Genomic DNA, 17,729 nt, shown 5'->3' on the forward strand with positions numbered 1-17,729 from the left:
GGGTCTGGAGGGATTGGGAGGTAGCGGGTGAATGAAGAGGGTCTCAGGGTTTTACACTCCTTGCCCTGGATAGTCACGAACTGGTTCAGTTGCTTCAGATGTCAAGCAGCCAGCTGCCTTGGCTGCTTTCACAGATTGGCCTGCTGACTACTTAGCTACCGCTGCCATGGACATTTTGCTGCCTGTGCTATTGACACCACTCTGCTGTTCCTGTCTTTATATTAAAAGCTCATTCAAGACTACTAAAGGTAAGCAAATAAGGGAAAAAGACTTTTTATTGTGCTGATGATGCATCAGGAGAGGCAGCTCCCTAAGTGAGCCTGAATACCCTACTTATGCAGATCAAGAAGGGGTATTTGGACCCTTAACAATCATTGGTTTGGACCAATCACAGTCATTTGTTTAGGCTAATCACAGCCTTTCTTCCTAAGAAATGTCCCACCAATTCCTCTTACTGACTACCAGGCCAAGTGTGGCCTCTGAAGAAATGGTCAAGGAGGCATCTAAAGTTCATGAAGGTTTAAAACAGCAATAACTCTGGTAGAAACTGTTCCAAGCAGCCTTGGCTGGGGCTGCACCATCAGAAGCCAGGATGATCAGCCGCAGTCTTTGCATAGTTGTCTCAAAGCAGCATGGAGTATTCAAGTCATTGATGCTGGCACAAGGCTTCTACAGACGACTGTTAGATTTATAGTTCTGTCACTGAGGGCAGCCAGAGCTGCAAACTAGGAGTTCAAATAGCCCCATCCACAACACTTTTCCTTATTTTCAGGAACATGAACATCAGAAGAAAAGCTTAAAAGATAAATTTAAAGAATATGTTGTAACAACTAATGCTGTAAAGATTTTTTTTAACAGTGTTTAACACTGTCCCATGTTCCAAGAAGCAGTGCTTCCCCTTGTCTGTCTCAAATAGTCTATAAAGTCAGAAAAAGAAAGATATTTCAAGGTAGTGACACATGCCTTCTTCATGGTTTTCAAGAAGTAAAAGAGGAAGATTGGAAGAGGAAGCAGGTGAGGTTCCATTTGGAGAAATTCTCCAAGGAGATCCCCACAATCCCTCATTTGAAAAGCACAATAATCAAGGGACAGGAGTATGACTATGCTACACAATCCCTCTTTGACACTATGATAGAGTAGGCCACAAAGACCTTGAGAACCTCTGCACTGCTGGTCTTTTCCCTCTACTGTGATGGAGGACTGGCACCCACCACAGTGCTTTTCTAGACATCAGCACTCAGTACCGGGCCTACAGCATTCGACCTATTTGGTAAACAGCTGTTCAAGGGTAATTTTAACTTTGTGACCAGCAGTGATACATGGAAAACTCAGCAGGGGATATTCTTATTTCCATTGTCATTTCCTTCCTAGCCCAGTACCTAAGACATTAGTGACTGAGGTGGTTAGCACTCTTTGAGGAGGACAATTTTAAAAGGCTCTCAAAAAATATTGCATTCAAAAGACCATGGATAATTATGAACTGATTCATAAACCTAAAGGCTACATGCTCCCTCTGGTAAAATCATGGTTTGCTTGTTTGTTTGGATGATTTTATTCTAAGGTAAGGAGCTGAAGGTCAGCTGTCCACGATCCGTAATTTATAAAAGAATAAATTGTTCAGTCTTTACTGTTGTACCCCATCCACTGGACCCCAAAGAGACCACCAAGGACCCAACATACCAAAATGCAAAAGCAAAGGTTTATGGTTTATTCGGGCTTAAGCTCGGGCTCTCAGACATCACCAACTCAACGGATTCATACTGAGAGCCCAGAGTAAGGGAGAATGGAGCCTTTTATAGGTTTATACAGAAAGGGAGGGGGAGATACCGAAGATACATTTTGGTTGGTTTATGGAGCCCGCGTGCGCCATCATAATTTTAAACCGATTGGATGTATAAGATGCAGCCCTGGAAGTTTCTTATTGGTAGGTGCTATTCTCAGGGCTGTGGAATGTGCTGACTGTTACCTGTGGGGCCAGGAGTCTCTGTTTTTACCTTATAGGGCAGTTTTTATGCTCGGGCTTGGTTAATCTATAGTTTCCTGGAAGGGGGGGAATAGCAGGTGGGAGTCAGGGCATGCCAGGGCATGTTTAGGCATGTCTAAAGCAGCAGCCAAGCATTTTACAGAAGCTAAACAAGCAATTAGTGGGGGTCTGGAGGGATTGGGGTGTAGCGGGTGAATGAAGAGGGTCTCAGGGTTCTACATTTACGTAGATTGTAGTTCCACCATTTTTATAGTGAAACAGCTAAGTACTTAGTCTTTTTTTGTAAAATGTATCTCTGTTAGAGCCAGTTCACATGTTCTCTTATATGTGTGCTATTAAGATTTTTATTACCTAGGTACTTGAGGATAAAAGGACTATTTGGCCATATGAATATTTAATTGTCCTCTCTAGGGAAGGTACACATTTTCAAGGTTTGGGACATTATATAGTGAAACGGGGAGAAAGAGGGTCCCCTAGAGGGTTCTTAGTCTCATTCATGAAAGAATTTAAGAATGGACCCAAACGTAAGCTTTTACAATTTTTTTAGACTCTTAAAGAAAAATACTCAAGGCAGGTGAGCTGGTAATCTTGGCAGCTGCCTTGAGGAGCTGAATAGTGGGAAGAAGGAAAAAAGCCATGGGAGCCATTCAGGTTTAGAGCCTGCATAGAGGTCAGACACATGGCTGACTGGCAGCCACATGGCTGGGAGAAGGAAGCTTTAGAGAAAAAGTGAAGAACTACAAGATGCTATGGGCAGCCCAAAGCCTTAGAGAAAGCATGTTTAGAAAGAAAGGCATGAAGAAGAAAAGGAGAAATTACACTTTCCTGAAGAGTTCAGGAAAGTGGACATACTTACAGAGACCTACATGACTATGGCTAGTCTGGAAGTTCTGCAGGGATCTGAGCTAGTTCCAGACAGGATATATTCACTACCTTATTAACATACCAGGTATTCTGCCTATCTATTTAGCATAACTTAAGGTGAACCTGCCTTCCTGGGAGTGGTTCTATCACCAGGTAATTGACCAGTGAGACTGGAAAAGTAGGCCCTCCAACAGATAGATTAGACTTTTTATAGTCTGGACCAGTTCAATTTATGGGGCTTATTGATACACTAACAATAGCTTTGATATATCATTTAAAGTTCTGAAGTTCAGTGACTGTTTCTAGTTTGCAAGAATAGGATGCAGGGGATTTGGCTAAATTAGCATTCTCTAATCTGCATTTGAGAAGATAGCAGCTCCTTATAGTGCAAAACTATTGTAGCAGAAGCCACAAACACCTGACAGCTACTTTATATTACTGGAAAAGTAGGTCAGAGTCAAGTTAGGCACAAATTCCTAAAATCGACTGAGGAAAGCCATGTTCTTCTACTGTCAAGTAGCCTGACTTTAATTGTACAGTATTATAAAACATAGGACTTAAAATCAGTAGAGTGCCTACCCCTTTAAGTGCTGAGCCACCTATGATAATTTCCTTCCAAAAAATATAGAAAGAAAATGGGAGATGGAGACCGCTGATAAACATCAACTCAACAAGTGACCAAGGCCAATAGTAATAGCAATCCATTCTCTTGATAGCATGGACCCTAGATGTGAAATGATGAAAGTATTATTTTGTTATGCAGTTTCAAAAAACCCCTGTAATCATGAGAAATAAAAAACAACTCCCCACAGGTACATTCTAAAACATATGAAATCAGAGTTCTCAAAATTGTCAAGCTATACAAAACAAGTAAATTTTAAAAACTGTCACAACCCAAAGGAATCTACATAGACAACTGAATGTGATTCAGTATCCTGAAGATGTAATAATAAGCTAATCTAGGCCCAAAATTGCTAAACCGACCAGCCTAATGTAAGGTCGGTAACAAGAGGGGATAGATGCAGAGTATTTGGGAACTGTACTATGATCACAACTTTTCTGAAAGTTTATTTTTCCTCTAAAATGAAATTTTTTAAATCAGAAATTATTCCCAGTGTAAGTCAAGGCAACAGAACCTACCTGAAATATTTCAATCCAAAGGAATTTATTGTCAATAATCACACAAGTGTTGGAAAGATTAAGACTGAGAAAAAGCCCCATCCCTGGGGCTTAGGAATCAAGGATAGCCACCCAAGAAAAGCTGAAAAGACCTAAACCTATCCAGTGGAAGCCAGGACCAGAGGGACTGGTGATATCAAAGGGGACTGGAACCACAGAGGGGATGCAGATAGCACAGGAAATGCCAAGCGCAGTAGCAAAGAATGAGAGAAATGTTCCAGCTCCTTCTGTGCTTCAATTGTCTGCCAGTGCCTCCTGTGGCTAAAGCAGTCAGAAGGCATGTGGGTATGGAAGGTCAGAGAAAGAATGGAAAACAAAGGCGGGAAAAGGCAGGTGTGAGTCTAAGAGGAAGCTGGAACATGTGCCATTCCTTCCTCTAATCCAATCTATATGCAGAAAACTGGAAATGGGAACACCGCCCTTCACCAGAAGCTCCAACCTTCATTCCTGCTGCTTTATTGGGAAAATAAATGCATTTGCCTCTAGGGCGCTTTAAGAGGTGTTTGGCAATTCTTTTCCTTTTTACTTCTCACTTGGGATTCTTATTTTTTGAATGGAATACATGTCACTGCTTGTCATTTGGAATTAGCACTTCTCTGAATATGCAGCTTCATTTCTCTTTTATCTTCCTGAGTTAATTGAGAAACTTTCTTGCATATTTCACTTAAAAGAGCCCAGCCATCTCTTTGTAGCACACAAATGTCAAAAGATGTTATAGCCAAACATAAACATCCTGAAACAAATGTTTTGAAAAACACTTTGCACTATTTCTTTGAAATAGGGAAATATGAGGAATTCTTAGTGACCAAGACAAGTTGAACGCTGTGAATTCTCTAAGATGATCAAACATACCTAATGCCTGGAATTACATAGTCTTTTAACAGAGTTACTTTGATAGGGGCTTCATTTGGGAAGAGCAAGAGGTATAAAGTTTATTAGATGCCCATGTTAACAGATCTTCCAATTTTGCCCAATTTTTAACTTTCATTAAGAAGTGGAAATATCAGTATATTCTGTAGATTCCCCAGCTTAGACATTTCACTGAAAGATTGACTGAGATATATTGTTACTACTAGGAGTGTCTGTGTACCACCACCACCACCACCACCACCACCCCCTCCATATTTTTATTCTGAATGGCTGATCCCCAATAGAATGGTATTTGAATATTTGACTCCTCAGCTGGAGTTGGAGCCTTGTGAAGCCTCTTCCCTCCTCATGCTGAAGGGTTGACTGGTTCTTGATATTGCTCAGGTTTTGTGTGGCAACCATAGCTGCTGACTTCCTGAGGGCAACAGCCCTGTCTGTCCAGAAGGCAGCATGTCACAGCAATATTCTCTAGCCACTGACTCTTACAGTCTTTCTGTTATCCCTTCTGCAAGGTTCCCTAAGCCTTGATGTGGAGGGGTGATATATAAATTATACTCCTTTCTTCCATTTAGGGCTAAGCATTCATAGTTACTTATAATCTGCACTCTGACTATGCATCTCTGTATTAACCTCCATCCACAGCATAAAGAGACTTCTCTGATGAGGCGTGAGAACTGCACTAGTTACGGTACAAGGATAAGTATTTAAAAGAAAGCTTGATACTTTGTTGTCCATGCTCTAATTGACGGCACCTCACACCTATGAACATATAGGCAGCATGAATTGGACTCAGTGGGGGGGGGGGGGGGGAGAGAGAGAGAGAGAGAGAGAGAGAGAGAGAGAGAGAGAGAGAGAGAAATTGGGAGGGGGTTATGGAGGTGTTGGGAAGAGTTGGGAACGGAGATGTCATCTAAACACTGTGTTCATGTATGAAACTATCAAAAGAAAAATATAAATTTTTCAAAAGAGAAAATATTTTTCAAAAGGCAACATGTTTAAACCTAATAAGAAATCAAACAATGCTGTCTATATAAAGAATGCTCATTTTGAGACTATTAGGCTAAATATCTATGAGCTATTTTTAACCCAAAATTTTAAGCTATGTTTTCCTTCCCAGCCAGGTGTAATCATGGCAGTTAGAACAAACTGCAGATAGCCAAGCTCAACTTTCAGAACAAATTTCAGCTTCAACCAAGAATGTCATCATTGCTTTGAAATATGTCAGGGCTTAGAGATAATGAGTGTGTATACAAAAATAAAAATAAAATAAATGCACTTTACCATGGCACACATGGGAGTTGGGAAGGATAGACATGGAAGACCAAAGCCAAGGCCTAGATGAGAAGAGTGTCCAGAGGAACCCAGCTAGCCTAAAGTCAAGGAGAGAGACCTTGATCTGACCTAATGATCAAATCAAACTTGAGAGTTAAAGGTAGTTGACCTATAAGTGAAATAGTCTGTTTTATAAACAATAAAGTTCTAAGTGAATCTAAGAATAAATATAAATGCCTGAGTAATTTATCTGGAAAGAAATGCTCAGTATATGCCAATAATTGAAACTTAATTTATTAAAAAAATAAGGAATTTTAAGTTGGAATAAAAATACACAAAATACATGGAATTAAATCTAATTTTAATTCAAAATCTGGTCTTTAAGCAATCTAATGTGACACAGGAGAATTACTTGTCTCTTCATCAAATTCTAAAGCATTTTGATTTTCTTTTTTTACTTGTGTTTGTATATTTGTTTTTTAGATTTGAGACTGGTTTCTCTCTGTAGCCTTGGCTGGCCTGGAGCGCTGTAGGCCAGGCTGGTCCCTGCACTGGTTCTTCTGCCTCAGCCTCCAAATGTTGGAATCACAGGCATGTACCACCATGTCTAACTTTCAAATGAATCTTGGAATATTCATTGAAATGTTTGTTTAGATTAATTCAAATATTTTTTATAATTAGTGACTATAATAATGTTAACTTATCTTAATGATAACAATGGTAATAAAGCATATTATTGAATTGTGGTCTGATAGACTCCATGGAATTATTTCATTTTTTTAAAATTTGTGCCCCAATATGTGATTAATTTTAGAGAAACATTCATGGGCTATTGAATAGAGGTATATTCTTTGGTGGAATATTTGGTAGATGTCTGTTAGGTCCATTTGATGTATGGTATCATTTAATTCAGATGTCTATTTAGTCATTGTCCAGTTCACTGTCTATCGGAGACAAGGGGTGGAAAGATGTAAGAGCCAGGGAGGAAGTGTATGACCGTGTGGAAACAGAATCTTACAGGCACCTGGGCCTTGCTCGTATGAACCACAGCAATGGTGTCAGCATGCACAAGACCGTTGAAAACTCAAGCAGACAAAAACCCAGCACAGAACTATATTAAGAAATTGCAATGGACTCTCATATGAACATTTGAAAATTGCCCTGTTCTGACTTATTTCTTGACAAGGGCTTCCAAAAGCATCCCTCTATTGGGTTCCTCCTCATTTTTCTTTTGTCTTCCAAGGCTGGACTCTAGAGGATGGATTCAGGATTTGCTTTCATGTATTTTGATAGCTATTGGAGTTGTTAGAATCAGTGTCAGTTCTCTCTCAAAGACTTCTAGATAGGGAGAAAACAAATTTATCCATCATTTTAGAACAATAGCTGGTTGTTTCTCTTAGCTACAGGTGGGCACTACAGTATTGGAGACCAAGATTTGAAGTCTAAGATAGTTTTGAGAGAATCTCCATGCTTATTACATGATAAAATTCTTCAGTTCCCACCTTTGGTATCTAAGTCTGCAATGTTTGTTTCTTAATCCATTCAGTTAGCCTATTTGACTGGGGAGTTCAGTCCATTGATATTTATGGTTATTATTGAAAGATGTGCATTGTTTGCCCTCATTTTGATTGCTGTTTGTGTTCTCTAATTTTGTATTTCTTCAATTTTACCTTTATTTTCTCTCATTTCCCCTGGGGTATACTTGTTTCTCTCTCTGCTCTCTGTAGTGCTTCAAGTATTCATCAAAGGGATCATTTTGTGGCTATGTATTCTTTTTTTTAACTATTTATTATTTTTATTTTATACATTGCCTGCATTGTAGGTAAGTGCACCAGTGTTGTACAATGCTTGTGGAGGTCAGAAGAAGCTATCAGATCCCCTGGGACTGGAGTTATGGGCAGTTGTTAGCTGCCATGTGGGTGCTGGGATTTGAACCCGGGTCTTCTGCAAGAACAACCAAGTGATCTTAACCACTGAGCCATCTCTCCAGCCCTGGATATGTATTCTTTCAGGCTATTCATGTCATGGAAGATTTTTCTTTCCTCCTCAACTATAATAGACATTTTGCTGGGTAAAGTACTTTGGGCTGGCATCTATTGTCATGTAGAACTGGAAATATCTTGGTCCAGGCCCTTCTGGCTTTCATATTTTGCATTAATAAGTCAGCTGTAATTCTGATGGGCTTTCCTTTGTATGTGACTTGTTTTTCTTTTGCTGCTTTCAGTATTCATCTTTGTTTTGTACATTTAATGTTTTTACTATGATATGTCGTGGGTAGTTTCTTTTCTGATCCTATTTGGTGTTCTATGTGCTTCCTGTATTTGTATGAGGATGTCTTTCCTTAATTTGGGGAAATTCTCTTCTACAGTCCTGTTTAAGATCTGGTCAACACCATTAACCTGAGATTCTTCTCCTCTATTCCTATGGTCCATAGATTTGGCCTTTCATGGTGTCCTACATCTCTTACATATTCCATTCCTGTGTTTTTTTAAATTTTCCATAATCTTTGCTTGAGTGGTCCAATTCTTCAACTTTATCCTCCAGTGTTGATATTCTGTTTTCCATTTCATTTATTCTAGGGGTGAGGCCTTCCCCTGTTGTTTCAAATTGGCTTATTGAAAGGGTCTGCACTTCCTTCTTCATTTCTGCCTGAGTTTTCTTCAATGTCTATCTATTTTACGAGTTCATTCAAAAGTCTGTCCCTATCTTCTTTTAGTTCTTTGATTTGTTAATGTGTTCTTTAAATTTGTTGAATTCCTTCATCATGTTTATGATTGTTCTTTTAAATTCAGTGTCCAGGGTTATCTCTAGGGGGTTCTCATTGTAGAACTCTTCTACAGGATTGGTGGAGTTTGGTGTGGGGACATAGTGTTTTAGCTTTCCATTTTATTATTCTTTCATTGTGATTTTGGGATGTGAATTTCTTTTGTTGTTTATGATTCTGATATGAGCATTAAATTGAAGTATGCTTCTGTTTGTATTATCGGAGTGACTGGATCTTTTCTTTATTGGTTATGTAAAGCTGGTTGATACAGTGTTCAGGTTCTCTCAGGTTTAATTTGGAGGGAACTGATGGCTTGAGATCAGCTATTCAGGAGTACCTACAGAAGCCTAATTCAGGTTCCAGTCAGGTACACTCAGGCTTCCTTCACCACATGGAGGCAGGATCCAGCACACTCAGGCAGTCCCTTGTGTTCTCAGCACCTATGCCAGAGGGAGGCCAAAGGGAGGTCAGAATTCGGAGCTCTCTGGCAGTCTGCTGAGATCAGAGTCACTACACCAATGGAGGTTCTGCATTAGCCATTTTTAACTTTCTTTTCATTGGTGTTGAAAGTATCTCAGTGTGGGTGTACTTCTGCTTCTTGGCTTCCTGCCCTGTGGTTGGATTGATATCTTTAGTGATCAGGTTGTACTTCAAGCACCATACTTCAGAATTGAACAAAAGGATTACAGTAAGGAAATGTAGGATCTGTGGCTTTCTGTATGAATGGCCACCTGCAACATATATAACCTTTTGACTACTGGTCAATATTTGTAAAATATCTGAATCAGTCTTCATTTCTTAGCCTTGCATTCTCTACTGACTTTATTTTTGATGTTTGGATAATTCTTCATTGAAGTGAGAATGAGACTACTTAACTACAAGCAGATCTGCTGGTGACAATGAATAATGCTTTCATGACCACAGATTGTTCTGGGAAAGGGATATGAAATATGCAACAATTTTCTTTGCTTCCAGGAGTCTCTCTGCCAGGAGACCCTGGGTAATCCTGCCTTGGCAGGCTCAAATGGCTTTTTGGCCAGTTTCTGGGTGATAATGCTTCTCTCCTTGTGAACATATGGATCTGGTGAACTGCCACTTGGACAGCCCTAGGCAGCAATGCCACAGTATCCTGTCCCCTCTGGACTAATTTATACAAGTTATAACAAGACCATGGAGTGAAAGCTTAGCACATTCCTTGGTTTTATGGCTTACTGTGTGATAATTCTTCACACTAGTCACTTTGTAAGAACCCTGTTGGAAAAAAGATGAAGTGGACGTTCTCATATGTAAAATAAAAAAGGACAAGTTGAATTTTTGATTTCATGATCATCAGTTACTGTGCATTTACAGAGAAACTGATTACCTATCAAGAAAAAAACAAAGACAAAACAGTGACCAGAAAGGTCTGGAAGACGTTCTAAGGAGTAACTAATTTTTTCTTCAGCCTTTCTTCAATTGGGGTGGAGGGGAAGTGGCTTAAAGAAGATTTGAAATCTCTACCTGAAATTTGAAATAATGTTGTCATTAAGGATAGAAATCTCACCAGAAAGATAATAATGCAGGTATCATATAATTAGTATCTATCACTGATTCTACTGTTTTATTACTATCTTTTAACTATTTGTTGGTGTGTCTTGAGTGAGGGGAGACATCTTTAATGATCATTCCTTTATGTTGCTGTCATTGCCCCTATAGATGAAAGGGATCTTAAAGAGGCTCCCTGGAAGTCACCCTCACTTTCTACAACAGCCTTACCTTGTAGGAAGGGGACCCCATCTTGGTTCTCAGTGCTTTTCTTACATGTTTTACTAATCATGGTGAACACAATACTGTTGCTTCCTTAGGACATTTTGGGTTTCTGTCAAAAATACCAGAGACTGAGTGATTTATAAAGAACAGAGGTTTATTTTGGCTCATCATTCCAGAGGCTGGGATGTCTTAGAATTCAGCATAGTATGGCATCTCCTCAGCTTTTGAGGATGCCTCATGCTGTTATAACATAAGAAAAAATAAAAAGAAAATCTGAGAGTGGAGAAAAGATAAAATTGCAAGGAACAGCTTTGCTTTATAACAGCCACTCTAGGAAGAGTGAGATCATTCTCTCAAGCTGGGCATTCATTTTTCTTAATAACTTAGTCATCTCTTAAAAGTCCTATCCCCTCTCAACACTGTTACATTGGGAATAATATCTCATGAGTTTCAAAGTGTGTAAACCATAACATTTGCCCAAAGTATTCTCTATTGGAAAATGTACTCTTTCAAGAATCTCTGAGATCTGATGGAGGAGGAAATTGAAGGTGTTTGCTATTATAAATTTTCTCAGAAACTTCCTGAACACTTCTATGTGTTTTAAAACTCTTATCATTGTTTTCAGTTGTCTATAAGAAAACAAGCAAAGTATTAGACATAGCTAGGTGCACAGAAATCCTGTTAGACTTACATAGTCTCTCCTGTCAAGGTAAGTCGATACAGTGACGTGGAGTAAAAATGCATTTTATGTGCATTTGTATATTTTATTTATAGCACATATTATATTGCTGTATACATGTCATATTTATTACTTTAATATTTACTACTTTAACTTACCCCAGGAATTTATTTCTCAATTTCATAGTATTTATTTAGTAAAGTGTAAAGTAACTAATGCTGTTTTTATATATAAAATCTAGTAAAGAACTATAAAGATTTATGCACTATAATAATATAGCTGTGTTGAAAGCAAATGGAAAATGGCATGAGTTCATATTAAACTTTTGTTTAAAATTTTGTTTTAGAGCCTGCACACACTGACTCTAAATAAGCAATGTCAGCAAAATGGACAAAGCTTTTGAAGCAAAAGCACATTTGGGTAAGGCTCATATGTTGCTGAAACTCCTTTCCTGTGGGAGATATGAACAATGTTCACCTCTCCTAAAGTCCTAAGGACAAGCCTAATTATTATCCAGCGATTTTCCCTGGGGAGCCAATTAGTTTATATGGCTTACTTACAGAACATGGGTGACAGGTTACTTACAGGAGCATGGGTGACCCAAAGTAGCTGTACTAAAAGTCTTTACCCAGAATGGATGATGACTTGCCCACATACCCATATATTATAGCTGCTCCCAGAGAGTACATGCAATGAGTGTAGGATTGCACACAAATGTCTGGGAGAATGGCCAGTACTCAGCTGATGGTCCAGTAGCTCTCCCTATCACTTCCTTGTAAGGCCTACAGTCCACAGGCTTGATGGTGATGGACTTTAGCAAGTAGGAGCTGATCTCATAAAGATGGTGACAGATTTTCTCAGAGGATAGTACTTTACAACAGTATACTCAATAACAAAAATTTACTGAGCATAAACAGGATATCTTCCAACTGCCCTCTCCTACCCCACAAACTTATATTCTAGTGAAAAGTGTGAAAATAAACAAGTAAATAACATCAATATATTATCAAGTATGCACAGAGGCTATGACAAATGGATCAAAAGATTCAAAAGTGATCAGTGATTGGATGCTTAAATAGACAGGTGGATGCTAAGAAGAGGGCACATATCAATAAAGATCAAAATATGATCCAATAGTAAGAAAAGAAAGTTATTGGGAAATGAGTTGTAACAGATCATATGGACCATTCTAAGGATTTTGAATTTAATATTAAGTTTACTGACAGCACTGGAAAGTTTTATGCAACGAGATTACATGATATAATTTATATATGTAAAATCATTCTCACTGTTAATTGTGAAATGAACATAAATGAGATAAAAGTATTGGAAATAGAAAGGTCAATTAAGAGATTAGTGACAGAAATAATTCAGTGGAAATGAAGATAAATCATTAGGCTATATTATATTTTTAAAGATTTAATATTACTTCGAAAGTGGCCAAAGTGATGGTTCACATTAAGAGATAGGAGGGGCATATGATTAGTAATTAGGGGGAAAAGGAAATGGGGCTGACTTGTAGGTTTATAGCCTAAGAAATGAAGCAACTTTTAAAAAAATCACAGTGAACATGTAGACAAAGCAGCTGATTGAGTAGGAAAGAAGCAAGTTCAAAGTATCCCTCCTTAAATTTGATATTCCACTCTTTCCTGGAATAGTCTACTCATTATTTCATTCTGAAATATAGAAGAGAAATGTGGAAACTGAATATTACACATATTAACTGTTGTAACAATTGTGAAGCAATAAAGAAAATTTAAATATTAATATGGCTCAAGGGTAAAGTTCACAGACTTAATGGATATTAAATTGTACTGTCTGCACACTGACATTTAGTTTCTAAAGCAAATGCTTTCTTTGTATTTTATTGAGTTATTACCAAATCCCCCTAACAGGATTTAATCATCAGAAAATACCACCACCAGCCAGCAATTTAAGAATGCTTTATTTTGGGGACAGTGAGAAGGCTCAGTCGATAAAGGCTCTTGCTACCAAACCTGACAACTTGAGTTTGATCCCCCAAACACACATGATGGAAGGAGAGAACTTAATCCCAGAAGTTCTCTGACTTCCACATGCTTGATGTGGCATGTGGACGCACACATACAGACACATACAAATAAATAAATAAATAAATAAATAAATAAACAAATAAATAAATAAAGTAAAAAAAGAATGCTTTAATTTGATCACTTTAGTGTGACTACATACGCAGGAAATCTTAAAGCTGAAAGGAATCATTAAGGCAAATTTATCCACTCAAACAATCAATAGCACTATTATACCCATCAGTCAAAGACCACTAAGGGCAAATCTATAGTTGCATTTATTGCCATTGCCAGAAAAGATGGCACAGAATTCCCACCACGGAGAATACTGTGGCAGCTTAATCAGAGGCTTAAAGAGGGATGTCTACTTTGGTATCTGTGCTTTGTGTTAGGTGATCTGGTGGAGGGTTTACAATGATGGGCTTTGCTCTGGCTAGGATGCTGTTAGGAAATGAACAAGGCTATGATTGATATTTTAGTGAGTCTTATCTAGGAGAGAAGAGTGAAATGAAGCTAATCATTTTGACAAAGAAGCAGCATGTAGTGGAGTATAGAGATGTGAGTTCATTTTTGTGGCTTGGGCAATATTGATGTTACGTCTGCACTGACATTATTACATGGCAATCTTATTTGTGTTGATTCCTCATAGCCCAAGAGTGGTCTTGACTGATATCAGGAACTTAAGAAACAAAGCATGACCATCAGAACACCAGCACTTAGCTGTGAGTGCCAGCCTAGCTGCAGTGCAAATTTTCTTAGCTTTCATACAGCAAGTGATTTCTCCATGAGCATGTGTTTTCTATTCAGCCTATACATTTATTTAAGTCTTCAGAGGACCTTATAGGAGAGACTTGGAGCTGAGACAATTTTGGACTTATCTACCCTGTACTACCTCCCTTCAACTGTCCCCAAGACCCACCAACCTGTCTTCTTCCTGACTTTATATCCTCTTTCATTGTTATTATTATTATTGTTATCATCATTATTAGCTCATTGAGTTCAATTAGTGCTGACGAAATGCAAATGGGTATGGGGGATTCCACTGAGGCCTGGGTAATCTTCTGCTTGCTATCGTCTCCCCAAAATGACCCTCCCTCCCTCCGCAGACATCAACTACCTATAGCTTCACAGTCAGGGGTGGAGCTTCAGGAGTCCTCTACCAACCATGCTGGAGTCTTGATTGGTTTGATCTTCTGCAGGTCTTGTACAGGCAAACACAGCTGCTGTGAGTTGTGTGCATCAGCCATGTCATGTCCAGAAAATAGCATTTACAGCTCTCTTCTCAATCCTCTGGCTCTTGTATTGTTTACATCCACTTTTCTCAGAAGTTCCCCATCTTCTGGATGGAGAGAAGTTGATGAGGATGACCCATCTACAGCTGAGCACTCTCCATACTTACGCTCTGCACTTATGGAGTTGTTATTCTGTATTAACCACTATCCACTGAAAAAGAAATTTCTCTATTCAAATTAGCTTATTAAAAACTAGACAATGAGGCTGGAGATATGGCTCAGCATTTAAGAGTACTGGCTGCACTTTCAGAAGATCCTGGGGCTTCAATTCCCAGCATCCTCATGGCAGCTAACAACCATCTGTAACTCCAGTTCCAGGGGGTCCAACGTCCTCTACTGATCTCCACAAGCATTACATAACACTGCTGCACTTAAACACATACAGGCAATATACATACACATAAAATAAAAATGATAAATAAATTTTTTTAATTAGACTACAAAGAAACAAATGCATTGTTATCTATAATTCAACAAAAGTCACATTTCACAAACTACATGAGTTGGGTTTTTAAAACAATATGTTAGTTGTAAAGAAAGCATAAACTTTGGATGTAATTCAGTGATAGAATGCTTGGGTAGCATGTGAAAGGCCTTGGGTTCAATGCCCAGGACTTCAAATAAATAAATAAATAAATAAATAGTTTTACTTTCTGGATCTATGATAAAAACACCGACCGAAACCAACTTGGGAAGGGAAGAGTTTATTTTATCTTACAGTCACAGTTTATCAGTGAGAGAAATCAAAGTAGGAACTCAAGGCAGGTACCTGGAGCACAGACCATGGAGGAACACTGTTAAATGGTTTGCTCCTCTGGCCTGTGCTCAGTCTGCTTTCTTATTCAATCACCAACCCAGGGGTGGCACCTCCCACAATAGGTTGGGCCCTTCCACATCACTGAACAGACAAGAAAATGCCCCATAGATATGGCCACAGGCCATTCCAATGGAGAAAATTCCTCAATTGATGGTCCCTCTACCCAGGTGTGCCAAGTTGACAACTGAAGCTATCCCGCACAATCAGTCAATAAATGAATAAACACTTTTGGACTGTGATGGGGAAATAGACTCAAGAATCAGCCATTGTAAGAATTCATATCACCTTTATGGCCCCCTTTCTTTAAATCTACATTTATATCTAACAGCTTTTTATATACTCTTGTGATATCAAAGAAAGTAGTGTTGTAAAAACCTGGAAGTTATTGACCCTTGGTAGGTAACTAAGGTTTCAGACAAGTCAGCACAGCCACAGTTAAAGCTTTTAGTAATATCTGAGATTTGCTACTGGGAAAGGCATGGGAGTAGGAAAAAGCCTGTGGAGCAGGTCCCTGAGGTCTAAGAACCCATTTTGCAGCAACAGGTTTGTGCATGAGACTGTTAGAGGACAAAGATGTTCACATATTTATCAGGTACCTTTCTTGTCACTGTGACCAAATGCTTGACAAAATGTAATTTAAGGGAAGAAGAGTATATTTTGGCTCTCAGTTCAGAAGAATGATCAGTGTTGGCAGGGAGGCATGGCCATCAGAGGAGCTTGGACAGTGGTACCAACCAAGAAGCCAATGTTAACACATTGGTCATGGTCATTTTCTCCTTCTGCCTTTTCACTCAGTAGGCATGGCCATCAGAGGAGCTTGGACAGTGGTACCAACCAAGAAGCAGAGCAAGAGGAATGTTAACACATTGGTCATGGTCATTTTCTCCTTCTGCCTTTTCACTCAGTCCAGGGACCCAGCTATGGGATGGTTTTACCTCATTCTGGGTCTGGCCTCCCTCTTCAGTTAAGTCTCTCTAGAAAAGTTCACAAAGACACAGTCTTTTAAACCATTCCAAATCCAGTCAAGTGGACAGTGATTGACCATCACAATAAGAGACAAAGGAGACTTTGTAAACAGTGGACTCCACCCACAATGTTGCAACAGGGTGAAGAAGCATTTCACTCAATGGGGCATGAAAAAGGGGAATACAAGTCCTGGTGCTAGGGCCAGAGTACTGAGACATCTAAGAGTCAACGAAACAGACAATAGATAGCTTTTGAGACGAAAGGGATCTTACAAAAATTTTTTGTCTAAGTGTTTAAATTTTTAGCACAAAATACAGAATTAGTTTCTTGATGAAAGATTTCCTTGCATCAAGTATAATTTCATTGGGTATGGACTATGACATCCATTAAGGCTGAGAGACAATGTGCCCATTTATTCCCATTTTGTTCTCCCTAGCACATATTTAAAATCACCAACTGTAAATGCAAAATAGTTATCACGGTGCCAGGGAACACAGGTTGGAGGGAAGTGTTCACGTAAATAATTCAGTGTAGAGTCATTCTCTTGTTCACATTACTCAAATTAGAACCAGTGGAGATAAATAGGTATTATGTGACTAAATACTTAATTACACTTTATCTCTCATTTGTCATTCAGAAATGAACATTTTCATGCGACATTAAGTAGTCCCAAATTGTCACTAGAATAAATTATGGTGATCTCACATAGTAATTACCATCCAAACTGAATTTCCCATTGTCTTTTGATTATATACATGTGGATGTGCCATTTGTAGAACAAGATTTCTACCTAAATGAATATGTAGATTTCAGTTGAACATGTTAAAGCCTTTAAAAATATATTAAATAGTGAAATATGCCCTGTATTTTTTTTCTAACCAGCCTGAAAACAAATAAATCTGATTATAGCCTGTGGTTATTTAGCCATCAAGAGATTTAATTATCATTTATAAGTATTTGCAAGTAGTTGATTTTCAAATAATCTATTTTATATGCACATATAAACTTACATTCGTATTCCTCTAAGTAATGGGCTTTTCAGAGAATTATTTTGACATCCAAAATAAAGCATGACTTTTTCTAATGTGTGCTAAAGTAAAAGATATGTATCTATTTAGGTTTCACTGGCATATATACACATATTTTTATATGTATGTGTATATAATTACTGACAAATGGTTGATAAATTCTACAACATTTTATGATTTATAATTACTGTGTGGAGTCTTATGGGAGTGAAAGACT

This window comes from Nannospalax galili, unplaced genomic scaffold (assembly GCF_000622305.1).
Source record: "Nannospalax galili isolate Female #2095 unplaced genomic scaffold, S.galili_v1.0 scaffold50, whole genome shotgun sequence".
In the NCBI taxonomy this organism is placed as follows: domain Eukaryota; kingdom Metazoa; phylum Chordata; class Mammalia; order Rodentia; family Spalacidae; genus Nannospalax; species Nannospalax galili.